Below are 13,858 nucleotides of genomic sequence, written 5' to 3' on the forward strand. Positions count from 1 at the left end.
TTGGGGTGGGTGGTTTGGATTGGAGTGCTAGGTTGTGGTGGGATGGATTGGGTGGAGTGGTTTGGATTGGAGTCGGGGTGGGTGAAGTGGGTTGGATTAGAATGGAGTGTAGTGGGGTTTATTGGATTGGATTCACTGGATTAGAGTGGGGAGGCTAGGATTAGAGTGGGGTTAATTGGATTGGAGTGGGGTGGATTGGAGTGGGTGAGCTGGATGGATTAGAGTGGGGCGGGCTGGATGGATTGGAGTGAGGGGACTGAACTAGGGTGGGGTGGATTGGATTGGGATAGAGTGGGTGTGTTGGATTGAATGTGGTGGATTTGAGTAAGTGGGTGGATTGGAGTGGGGTGGATTGGTATGTGGAGGGTGGATTGGATTGTGGTCTGGTGAGCTGCAGTTGGATGGATTGGGGTGGATTTGATTGAATTGGAGTGGTGTAGATTGCATTGATGTGGGGTGGATTGGAGTGCAGTATTGTGTATGGATTGGGGTGGACCGAACTGGGATGGGGGGGGTGGACTGGATTAGGGTGGAGTGGATTGGAGTGGGGTGGATTGGAGTGAAGTGGATTGGATTGGAGTGGGGTAGGCTGGATGGATTGGACTGGAGCATGGTGGAATGAACTGGGATGGGGTGGGGTGGGGTGGATTGGGGTAGAGTGGGGTTATTGTAGTGAAGTGGGGTGGATTGGAGTGGTGTGGATGGATTGAAATGGGTTGGAGTGGGGTTCACTGGAGGGGGTGGATTGGATTGGGGTGGATTGAGCTGGATCGGGGTGGGGTGGAGTGCCCTGAACTGGGGTGAATTGCATTGAGGTGAGGTGGATTGGATTGGAGTGAGTGGGGTGGACTGGAGTGAGATGGATGAGATTGGGGTGTATCGGATTGGGATGGGGTAAACTGGATTAGAGGGAAATGGATTACATTGAGTGGGGTGGATTGGATTGAGTGTGGTGGATTGGATAGGGGTGGGGTGGACTAGGTTGGGATGGGATGGTCGAGATTGGGGGGTGTATTGGAGTGGATTGTGGTGAGTGGGGTGGAGTGTGTTGGACTAGAGGGGTTGAATTGGGATGGTGTGGATTGGATTTGGGTGAGTTAGAGTGGGTTGGGCTGGATTGGAATCAGTTGAATTGCATTGAGGTGAGGTGGATTGGATTGACGTGGGATGTATTGGAGTGGGGTTTATCGGACTGGGGTGTAGTGGATTGGAGTGAGGTGGATTGGATTGAGTGGGGTGGATTGGATTGGGGTAAATTGAATAGGGGTGAGATGGATTGGATTTGGGTGAAGTGGATTGGATTGGGTTGGGGTGGATTGGATTGGAGTAGGGTAGGGTGTGATGGGGTAGAGTGAATTGCGGTGATTGGAGTGGGGTGGATTGGATTTGTTTGGAGTTGGGTAGAATATTTGGTTTGGGGTGGAGTGGATCATGTGGGGTGGATTGATTGCGGGTGGACTGGATTGAAGTGGGGTAGATTAAGGTGGTTTGAGGTACGGTGGGCTGGACTGAAGTAGGGTGGATTAATATGGACTGCACTGGGTGGATTAACATAAATTAAATTGGAGTGGGATGGACTGGGGTGGTGTGGGTGGACTGGAATGAGGTGGATTGGGTAGTGGTGGACCCGATTGGAGTAGGGTGGATTGGATTGGGGTGGGGTGGGTTGGATTGAAGTGGGGTGGGTTGAATTGGTGTGGGGTGGATCAGACGAGTGGGTTTAATTGGACTGCATGGATTGGATTGGGGTGAGATGTATTAAATTAGTATGGGGTAGATTGGACTGGGCTGGATTGGTGTTGATTGGATTGGAAAGGGGAGGACGGGATTGTAGTGGGGCGAATTGGGATGGATTGGATTGGGGTGAGGTGAGGAAAATTGGATGGGATTGGAGTGCAGCAGATTGTTTTGGACTGGAGTGGGTTGTTTGGGTTTGGAGTTTTGCAGGTTAGAGTGGGGCAGATGGAAATGGATTGGAATGGGGTCGGTTGTTTTGGACTGAAGTGGGGCAAACTGGAGTAGGGCAGATTGTTTTAGATTAGAGTGGTGCAGATTTGACAGGAACAGATTGTTTTGGATTGGAATGAGGCAGATTGCAGTGGGCCGGACTGGAGTGGGCCAGATTGTTTTGGATTGGAGTGGGCCAGACTGGAGTGGGGAAGATTGTTTTGGATTGGAGTGGGACAGATTGTATTCGGGTGGATTGGAGTGGGGTGGATTGAATTCTATTTGGGGTGGATTGGGTTGGTGTGGGTTGATGGGATGGGAGTGAAAGAATTGGGATGGAGTGGAGCGGAGTGGATTGGGATGGAATGGGATTGATTGGATTGGGGTGAGGTGAATTGGATTGAAGTGGGGCATATTATTTTGGATTGAAGTGGGGCAGATTTGAGTGGGAATTTTTTTGGGGGATTTGACTGGAGCAGACGGAAGTGTAGCAGATTGTTTTAGATTGGAGTGGGGCATATTGGAGTGATGCATCTTTGAGTGGGGACAGATCTTTTTGGATTGAGGTGAGGCAGATGGGAGTGAGTGGTTTGGAGTGGAGCAGATTGTTTTGGATTAAAGTGGGGCAGATTGGAGTGAGGTAGACCGATGGGACATATTGGAGTGAGGTGGATTGAAGTGGGGCAGGTTGCTTTGGATTGCAGTGGGGCAGATTGCTTTGGATTGCAGTGGGGCAGATTGCAGTGTGGCACATTGTTTTGCATTGGGGCAGACTGTTTTCGATTGGAGTGGGGCAGTTTGTTATGAATTAAAGTGGGGTAGATGGGGCTGGGGCATATATTTTTGGATTGGAGTGGGACATATTGTTTTGGATTGGAGTGGGGAAGATTGTTTTAGATTGAAGTGGGGCAGATTGTTTCGGAGTGGTACAGATTGTTTTGGATTAGAGTAGGTGAATTGAAGTGGGGCAGATTAGATTGGGGTGGGTTTGGAGGATTATAGTGGGTGAGTTGTAGTGGAATGGATTGCCGTACGTGGATTGTAGTGGGGTGGATTGGTGTGAGTTGGGATGGATTGGAGGGGGCGGATTGGAGTGGGTGGATTGGACTGTACTAAATGATTATTTGTTAAAGCATAATTTTTTTAAGTAAATTTAATAAAGAAACAATGTTGCTTTGCAATATTTCAAACAATTTAATTGTCATCTTTTGAGAAAAGCTCCAACGAGCAAAAGCAAAAGAAAACATGAGTAGAAGTTGAGAAGCAAAATAAAAGAAAGTCAGCTATAAAAAATAAAACTTCGCAGATTTGTTTGTTCTGCTGGGCACGTTTTTGTCAGTCACAAGCCTTCTGTTTGCAGGACAGTAGATGTTTAAAAGAACAAAGCAGTACCTCGATCACGTCAGGAGCAGCGGCGGGCACTGATTAAGTTGAATCAATCAGTGCTTGGTCCCTGCTCTACAGAGAGGAACAGAAATGCCAGGCCTGCAGTGACGAATTATGAGGCTGTAAAGAAGAGTGCCACGCAAACCAACAAATGGTGAGCAACAGGCAGGCTGAAGTCTTTTACTGTACACAACAGAGCCTCGCAAGCGAGACACATGTGCTACTACATGCACTCGCAGGCTCGTCCAGTGCTTTAAATGAGCTGGTACTCACCGGTACCGGCACTTTTCAATTTACTCCTGTTGGGTACCAGAGCTTTTCCTTCTTCAGGGAGTGTACTGGTACTCAGGAACATTACGGCAGGATCAGTTGTATGAGTGCTTGAGCACGCTACTCTACGGCCATGTGTCAGTGTTGTTCTAAGCTGAATCGTTGATGAATATTCATCAGCAGCTCATTTGCTTTATCAGGGCTGCAGCTTTCATCACATGGTGATTCATAGTGCAGAGTCCATTGACCCTGTGTAGTTAATCACATTGTAGGTGTGCGATGTAGGGCCTGCTGCCTATCCCAGGTACAAAAGAATGCAAGTTGTGTAAAGGGTTTTTTTTTCTTCTTTTTTTTTTTAGCAGAGCTCAGTGCTTTGAGGCTACAATGGAGTTTAGAAATCAGAAGTCAGTGTGAAAAAAACTTGCGAGTTCTGCACGGACACATTTTTACATCACAGATATTTAAGCTGCATTTAGTTTCCCCTCAGTGCCCTGTCAGAAAGGGAGAGAACATGAAAGGAGAAAGAAACAGGTGAGAGGGGGGATTGAGAACACTGCAGCCCCACTTCCAACACCACTTGTTTATTGCCCGTTAATTTGAATTGTATACATGAGACAAACTTGTTCCCCTGGTGAGTCACATTCATGCTTTTCAGTGTCAGTGGTTTGGTTGTGGGAACATTAGAGTTTAGTTTAAGGATTTTCTGCAATAAAAGGTTGGAAGCCAGTGCCCTGAAATGCATGTACTATGTGTTTGACCCCTGTGACAGGGCAGATACTGTTGGCATTGGGTTTTCTGGCAGATAAATCTTTCTGCTATCTGTCCAGTATGAACGTCAGTCTAAGTGACAGTAACAATGAATGACTGTCCTTCTGGCTGAGCTGTTTAACCCTGAGTTTTGCATGTGCACCTTTAGACTATTTGAAAGGAAATGGAGATAGACAGGAGAAGAGAGACAAACAGGAAGTAGGAAGAATAGGGATGAGAACAGCATAAGGGTGCAAGGAAGGTACTAATAAAATATGTGAGAAAGAGGAGATACAAAGATGAGAGAGTGATAGATGAAAGAATGAGGAGTGAAGACGAATGCAATATCAAGGAAAGAAAGGATTCAGACCGGAAGCCAAAGAGACCTGTTAGAAATGGGTCTCTAGTTGGTAGAGGTATACACATTTGTCCAAGTAGGGACCACAATCCTAGTCAGGGTAAGTCACACACAATTCAAATTATCCTGTGCTCAACCTTTGATAGCTTGGCACTGAGCAGTCAGGCTTAACTTAGAAGGCAATGTGTAAAGAATTTGTGCAATAAGTCATACCTTAACACAGTGAAAACACCACAAAAATACACCACACAGTTTTAAAAAATAGATAATATTTATCTGAATAAAATACGGTCAGAACAACAAAGATCCAATAAGCACAAGTTGAAATATCACTTATGCAAGATTTGAAAGTCTTAGGCCCTCATTCCGACGTGCCGGGGACGACGGAAGCACCGCCAACAGGCTGGCGGTGCTTCCTGGGCTATTCTGACCACGGCGGTAAAGCCGCGGTCACAAAACCGGGTCCGGCGGTTTCCCGCCGGATTTCTTCCGGTTGCCCAAATCCGCCATGGGGATTCTGACCCCCTTCCCGCCAGCCTGTTTCTGGCGGTTTTTACCGCCAGGAACAGGATGGCGGGAACGGGTGTCTAGGGGCCCCTGGAGGCCCCTGCACTGCCCATGCCACTGGCATGGGCAGTGCAGGGGCCCCCTAACAGGGCCCCATGAAGCTTTTCACTGTTTGCTTAGCAGACAGTGAAAAGCGCGACGGGTGCAACTGCACCCGTCGCACACCTGCAACACCGCCGGCTCCATTCGGAGCCGGCTTCAGTGTTGCAGACCTCTTTCCCGCTGGGCCGGCGGGCGCTATATTGGCTAGCGCCCACCGGCCCAGCGGGAAAGTCAGAATGGCCCCAGCGGTCTTTCGACCGCGGAGCGGCCATATGGCGGTTCCCGCCAGGTGGGCGGCGAGCGCCGCCCGCCGGGTTCGGAATGACCCCCTTAGTCCTTTGAAATAAACAGTTGTCTCTTTGTTACACACAGTACCTGGTATGCATCAAAAATAACAACATGCAGAGGAGGAGATGCGTGGAAGATGTGAAAAAGTAAGGTGTGCGTCGGATTTTCTGGTCCAACACAGGCAATGCGATGTTTCTCTCCACTCTACAAGGGGCTTGCGTTGTTTTTCGGCACACAGTCTTGGTTCCTCACTGCGATGCGGGGATACTTGGACACCCAGGGATGATGGGAGAAAAATCCTTGACATGCGGGAAGAAGGCACAGGTGCTGCGTCGATCCGGTAGGCAATGTGTCACATTTTCCATCGCAAGGCCGGTGCTACGTTGAGTTTCCACTCTGGAAGTCAGGCTGCGTCATTCCAATTGGCTGTGCGGCTATTCCTCGGTCGCAAGACAGGGTTCCAAGCCCTTGGAGAGCACTTTTGGGGAAGGCAGAGTCCTTCTCAGCAAAGTCAGAGGCCAGCAGGGCAACAGTGGGGCAGCTGTCCTTCACAGCAAAGCAGTCCAGATGAGTCCTTTGGGCAGCCTGGCAGTTCCTCTTGACAGGATGCAGGTGTAGATCCAGAAGTGTCTGAGTTGGTGGGGTCAGAGACCCAGTTTATATACCCAAAAAATGCCTTTGAAAGGGGGCAGACTTCAAAGAGTGGTTTTGAAGTGCACAAATTCCCCTTTCAGTGCAATCCTGTCTGCCAGGGTCCCGTTGGGGTCTGGCAGTCCATTGTGTGAGGGCGGGCCACTGGCCTTTGTAATGTAAGAGTCTGGCCAGGAGAACCCATTCGATATGCAGATGAGTCCAGGTGTGAGTGGGTGTCTTGTGTTTGTGGTTGTCTGGGTGAAATGCACAAGGGGGCTGTCAACCAGCCCAGCCCAGAAGTTGACTGGGGACAGGCTGCAAGGCATAGATGGTTTTTAAGTGCAGAGAAATGCTCATTTTCTAAAAGTGGAATTTCTAAAATAGTAATAAAAAATCCAACCTCACCAATAAGCAGGATTTTCTATTACCATTCTGGCCATACTTAATATGGCCTGGTTACCCCTTTCAGATCAGAATCTACCACTCAAAAAGTAGATGAGTGCAATCCTAATGCTAGTCTATGAAAGGAGCAGGCCTCACAATAGTAAAAAAGCGAATTTAGGGTTTTTTCACTACCAGGACATATAAAACACATAGGTACATGTCCTGCCTTTTACCTACATTGCTCCCTGCCCTATGGGTTACCAAGGGTTCCCTTTAGGGGTGACTTATATGTAGAAAAAGAGGTGTTTAAGGCTTGGCAAGTACTTTTAAATGCCAAGTCGAAGTGACAGTGAAGGGGCTACTTGGGTGGGTGGCACAATCAGTGCTGCAGGCCCACTAGTAGAATTTTATTTACAGGCCCTGGGCACATGTAGTGCACTTTACTGGGGACTTATAAGTAACCAAATATGCCAATTGGGGATGAACCAATGTTACCAAGTTTAAGGGAGAGAGCATATGCACTTTAGCACTGGTTAGCGGTGGTAAAGTGCACAGAGTCCTAAAATCAGCAAAAACAGTGTCTGAAAAGTGGAGGGAGGCAGACAAAAAGTTGGGGGATGACCACCATAAGGCTGTCGGGTCTAACAGACATAATTAAAGAAAGGTGGAGAAAAGAGACTGATAAGAAAAGGTGAGAGCAGAAGGAAGAATGAGGAAAAAGGAGATGGGGAAAACTGCAGTTTTTGACTAAAAGTTAATTAGGTACAAGTGCATCATTTCTGAGGGGGGTCAACTTTAATGAAGAAATAGCTTGGGCTCCGAAGTTCATTACAATGCTCTTTTTCCCCCATAAGTATATAAGCTGAAATGAAGGAAAGATGAAACAATAATTACTTATATCCATGGTAAATATTTAGGAGACATTATCGGGTTTTTCAATATCAATATTGCCATGAAGTTGAGTGGCTTGCTGCAACATAGGGTGATTAAATAAATCATCCATCCTTATTTTTTAGCCACCACTTTGAGTTCCACAACTTCTGTTTTTGTTCTTCAAATGTGTTATATCAATGTACTTCATTATTTTGTAACTTTTAAACTGACTAATACCACGTTAGGTGAATAAGTGCTATTACTGAATTTAGAAGGATTACGAATGGCACTTTCACACTAGCTGAATAAATACAAATGTTAAGTAGATGGGGCCTGTGTACTTTCTGTGTGTCAACAAGAATGGAATCACAACGTCATAGTCCAGTTCCTTTCTCGGACTCCACATTGCATCCATTATTGTGATTAAGTGAAAAGTCAAATGTGGTTTATGTGCCGTAAGTGAAGAAGCAATCTGCTCACATTTGAAAGATATTGCTAAATATATCCCTTTGCACATGAAAAAATAATACAGATGGCAGAGATATCTCTGTAACATCATGCACAATTGTGCACTGAGAAAGACCTAATTTTGTTAATAAATGTTTTTCTCTTAGCCCCAGCTCCGCCCCCAACTGCACCCTTAGTCCACGGCTCAATTTAGTGAGTCCCTGCAGCTATTGTTACCCATTTGAAGCACTGGGCTCGACCCTAAAAAATAGAACCATTGCACCAGTTTTCTCAAGGCCAAAGCTACCGCCTCGTGTTAAAAACAAAATGTACTTAGTCGCCATCTGAATATTCCCAGTGTTTATTTATAATTTATCTCCTGATTGTTTTACTTCTCTTTCATCATAGTCACATTAGAGGTCCAACACGTTCATCTAGCTATTGGCTCAATTTTCTGGACTCTTGCTGGAGTGGTGTGTCCATTTGGGGCTCATTATTCTGGCCGTATTAGCATGGACGTCAATTCACCGAAATGCCCGGGTAGCGAAAGTGACATCACATGCCCTTAGACCTCCACTTTCACGCACACACTTACACACAAATTCACACTTACATATACACAAATTCTCACGTAAACACATAAAATTCTCACATAAACACACTATCACCCACAAACACACACAATGTACATTTAAAATCATTTTTACTCACGTCACCTGCCATGGTAGGGCATATTTAAGCTAATTGTATTCCATTTTTATTACACTAACACTGAATAATATATTATTACACTAACAGTGAATAACATGTTATTATTCACTGTTAGTGTAATGAAACATTGACAGAAAACAGACAGTGGAACCCCAACTAACGTCAGTAAGGACGAGCTGGCACTGTGTTCCTCACACTGAATTTGCCACCACTAAGGCCAGGGGTCGCAATGGCAGTGCCAGGGGTAGCAAGGGGCAAGCCACTGCCATGCGCCGACCTCTGAATGACGTTCATGCGTATAAGTGCATGTGCCGCACTGCTCGAAGCCCTGAATACGGTGTAAATAGTAATTGGGCTTGTATTGTAAATGGTGTTGCTTCTTAACGCCAATGTCTAAATGAAACCTCAAAAAAACAGTTCCAATATGAAATCAGTGTCCTCTGTGATGATAAGATCGCCGGGCTAACTAGTGCTGCTAGAGAGAGTGTTGTGTTTTAAAATATGCTTTTGTAATTAGTGGTTTGGTGTGGGCAGTGTACCTTTATGGAAGGCTGGGTGTGTGGAGTTCTGATGACTTCATCGGCTCCCGTAGTCAGTTGCTGTACTTGGAGCTGTGAGGACGTTGGTGTTGATGAGGAAATAAACTTTGTGTTCAGGATTATTCCTTCTCCGTTTTTCCTTTCTTTTGGATACAACAGAGAGTAGACGATTTGTTAATGGTTCCCTGCAGTTTTCACCAGGCTGATAATGGCTCTAGTAGATATGGCCAGTTCAACCCAGCATAGTGTATGGTGTTTTGGGTCGATCACAGGAACTTAAAAACAAGATATGTTACTTAGGTTCTAATATGAACTCGTTACTTGTGTTTTGGAGCAAGAAAAAAAAACGTTGCAGTCTTTAATTGAAACACGCAAAGCCGCGTTGATGGAGGCTGGAGTTGTACTCCAATTAAATGATGTACAACGTGTGTGCGCGTGCGTTCAGTGTTTTATATATAGCGACGCAAGCTGGGCCCAGACACCATCTCAGTGCTTTTGACGCACGTGAAGCCCTAGCCAAGAAGCCGCCATCTGCAGGCACCCCAAGCAGAAATAAGCAGTAACCAAATACTATGTTCACTGAAAGGCCACGGGGAAACGACGCGCGCCTACGCGTGTGTTTTAAACCAAGACGATGTGTTTTTATATTTGATTGCATCAGGCTCCCTACCAGCAATAGTCATTTATTTCGCCGCCGCTATTTTTAGGACCCCGTGTGTGAAACTGTGCAGGCTGAAGCGCCGAGCCCGATCCGCCGCGCGCGTGCGGAATTACAGGGCGCGAGGCAGTCTTTATCTCCAGCTCGTTCAGCCCCAAAACGCGCGTTCGAGTTCAGTAAAGGAGGCTAATTCCGTCTCCGGCATTGACGTCACTAGCTTTGCTTGTACAAATCTATTTTAGGAACTGTGCTGAATTTAATCTGGGAGCCCTTGAATGAAGCTGCCGTGTCATAAAAATACAGATAAAAAACGTGCCCCATGTTAACTTAGCTTTTCTCGCAAGGCTTCCCATGCGAATTCGACTACCTTTTATCGCGGTCAAATGTAATAGTGTGAGCACACTGCAGTAATATGAGTTGAGATTGGCAGTCACTATCATCATTTCAACATCTGCCATTATTTGTACTGTTGATGTAAACACCCGCGTTTCTTGCTGAGACACAGACACCTCGTGATTTTTAGGCCTGGCTTGCTTGAATGCAAATAGCTCTCTGCCGCTGTCAAGGGGAAAAGTAAATAGACTTTAGTGCACTTTGACTTTCCTGTTTCATGCTGCAATATCATAGATGTTGCTAGAGAATGTTTTGGTCTTTCTTATTGCATATTTAATAAAATGGTTCAAATGGAAGATCTTATGTTATGCTATTATCACAGCTCGTTATGCAAACGCCGGAGATCTGGTTGGAAAGTCCTTGACACTATTTCATTTGAGACACACGGAGATAGTTCAATTAGGAAATTACATGTTTACTGTCCGATCTCATTCTTTAATCAGCGTACTCAAACATATACCATGTCAGTCCATCGATGAACAGGTTCATAGATACTGTGACTGTAACACCATCACTTGCTTTGCTGCAAGCATATAAACACTGTCATATCGCCAGTACTGACTCATAGGTGTGACAGCATCAGAAGTATCACCACAAGGTGTACAGACAGTAAGCAGCATCACTGCCACCCGGAGCATAAAAAACACGCTCTCGACAGCTGTATTACATGCACCACGCGTGCAGACACAGCGCGGCACCTGCTGTGCTACTCGCAGCAGCTGGCAGACATAGCTTGGCAGCTGCAGAATTGCTTGTGCGTGGTACCGTATGGTGCCAGCAATACTACCAGGAAGACATTTACAGAAGCAGCATGTATAATGGTCGCAAAACTGCAGCATCACTTGCGTAACGCAGAGAGAGGCACGGTATGATGGTTTGGATACTGCGTGCGCCAGACCCCCTCACACAGTCAGATAGCAGCAGAGAGGAGCACTACAAGAATTTCACTCTGTGTACAAATGTGAGGTTATACCCCTTTTCAGACTTTCTGTCTGACCATCAGTTTGACACCCAGTGGAATTGACACGTGTGAGCTCGTCGATATCACGTTCAAAATGATAAGGGTTTTATTGCTGAAATGAAGATTGAAAAAAGATGGGAAAATGCACGGACTGCCTCTCCCAAAATGCTGTAGAGTGTGTGTATCTGAGTACCGCCACATTCTGTTGATGGCACTGAAACCTGTGGCAGCCAGGGCTAGTGATCTGAACTAAGGGTTGCTCAGTTGCTGGACTAGTTACTTGGCTATTTTACCCTTTGAAATGCCCCTCAGCATTCAATGTTAACACCACCTGACAAGATTTAGGTCCCCTGAAGAGCTTTAATGAAACTGAAACTTCATTATGTCAGGCTATTACTTCAGTGAAAATAGAACTGCACTGTTTAAATGAAAAGAGAGAGCCTGAATGACAATTGATCCGTAGTTTTTACTGCATGAACGAAGAAGAAAAAAAAATGAGAAATGCAGTGACTTTATCAACCACAGTGGGGTGGATTCTTACTGAAGGCACACACCTGTCAAACGTCCGTGCTACTTTGAGTGCTACCAAAATCATACGTTGATGTCCTTACAAATGTAGCTAGTAACAAACATGATATCAGATTACCTAAGTGAAAATGGAACCGTAGTGGCTGTTTAAATGAAAGGGGTTACCTCCTTTAAAACTGATCAGTATTTTACTGAAAAATGCAGACTGAATAAAAGAAATGAAAAATCTAAGGGCGATTCTGAATAAGTACCTTGGTGGGTCTCGATGAATATCTCGCTGTACTAAGAGTTACTAGTACAAATCAAATCTCAGCCATCTAAAATGTGGTATTCTCAAATCCTCCTTTGACTGTGGCTTAAATCCCAATTAAAAGCCATCATCCGACCGTTTTGGAATTCGCATATTTAGTCTAACAAAGAAGCTGTGAAGTCTTTGAGATCCTCCTGCAGTTGGGCCAGTGTCCAAGCCAGAACCCAATACTATAATGCCAGGAAAGCTGGTGCAACCAACAATACAAAGCATTTTTTCTGTAATCTTAATTAATCCAGTGCTTCGTTTTATCGAGTCCACTAATCCTGAAAAAAGGGGATGAATCTGTACAAATCATTCAGAACTATTTTGATGAAAAGTTTCTCTCATTTTGCCACAGATCACCTTGGCCCACACTCAGCATAGGTCACCCATCTCCCATCTTGTCTACCAAAAAGTAATGATTTGGGAAATTGTGCCTTATCTCTGCTAGTCTAGTTTCCCGTTCATCAAGGTAACAGTGACAATGATCTTGGATTTGATTGGAGGATTTCCTCAGTGCCCTGTTGAGCTGTGACCACATTCATAATGAATGAGGTTAACCATCTAGCTGTTCTGGTCCCAGCAGAAATTATCAAACTATCTCTGGCCTGGGGTTATGTTCCGAAATGCCTCAGCCATGTAGCCTTCTGTTAAAAAAAATACAGCTGTTAAGCCTGGCCAAGTTTGCCAACTATTGCCCTATAACTAGGACCCTTTTTGATAAAAAAAATGTTGGACAAGGTATACACATGACAGTTGTTGTAGCTTTTATAGATTAACCATCTATTGGATTGTCTGAAATCAGGCTTTCATCCATGTCAAAGCTCTCAAATGTTTACTGAACATTTAAGAGGGAATGCTGCATACAGGGAATGAGAGGTTTGCAGCACAACTAGTTATGTTAGACCCATTGACCACTTTTAACACTGTGAGCAGTTAACCCACTGATTAGCCTTGTGAGCACATTGCAGGTTTGTCACCCTTTCTAATGTAGTGGCTTAGGTAATTTTTGTTCGAAAAAACTAAGCAAGTGATGAAATATGGTGTGCACACTCCTGTGCTGATTTTGTCATGTGAAGTTCCTCATGGCCCACCCCATCCGATGTGCTGTTCAGGGTGTAAATGATCCCTTTGCACAATTTACTCGAAGTGTGTAGTAGGTTTCCACATCTTTGCTAATGCTTCGAGACCCAGGTTCTGCTTCCCCTGGACCCTCATTACTCCAACTCCTTAACTTTGGGCCAATTGCTAGAGATACCTGTATTAGAATTGTTGTGTAGGCTGTCAATATTCTAATGAGACTACTGGATTTTGAACGGCAGGATCGACTGCGATGTGAGAGACTGAGTCTGGCCCACTACAGGTGATGCCTGTTGCCCTAATCCTGGTTTTGCTCTGGCTAACTAGTAGTGCCTCATCTCCACCCAATGGCAGGAATGACTGGGCAGCCTAGCGCATGACATAATTGATTTCTCAGGGAAATTGTGGTCACTCAGTTCTCCTTCGTTTCTCTCTTTTACATAAGTCTCACATACACAACGACAAACAGAGGCAGTATATGTTTCAATAAAGTTTTAATGAAGCGACTGCATTTTAGAAAGCAAAGCATGAGCTGCAATAACCAGGACGATACAGCATGACAAGATTAAAATTGTGACAAGGAGAGTAAAGCATAGAAATAACGCTACCATATTGTCGCTAGAGTCAATAGACTATAGTAGAGCACAGCTTGTTAAGCTCTAATTCTGCCCTTCAGGTTCCCCTAGGAAGACATCATCCCCCATACCTAAGCAAAGCCTGAAGTCTGCATAAGCAGCTGTAGCGAAGCTTGTGG

General features: G+C 45.3%; 1 protein-coding gene across 3 annotated transcripts in view; it reads left to right on the forward strand.

The window, feature by feature from the left end:
* The window catches only part of ALKBH8 (alkB homolog 8, tRNA methyltransferase), a 373,549-nt gene that overhangs the window by 145,936 nt on the left and 213,755 nt on the right, over positions 1 to 13,858 (forward strand). The window lies entirely within an intron of this gene.

This window comes from Pleurodeles waltl, chromosome 8, assembly GCF_031143425.1.
Source record: "Pleurodeles waltl isolate 20211129_DDA chromosome 8, aPleWal1.hap1.20221129, whole genome shotgun sequence".
NCBI lineage: Eukaryota > Metazoa > Chordata > Amphibia > Caudata > Salamandridae > Pleurodeles > Pleurodeles waltl.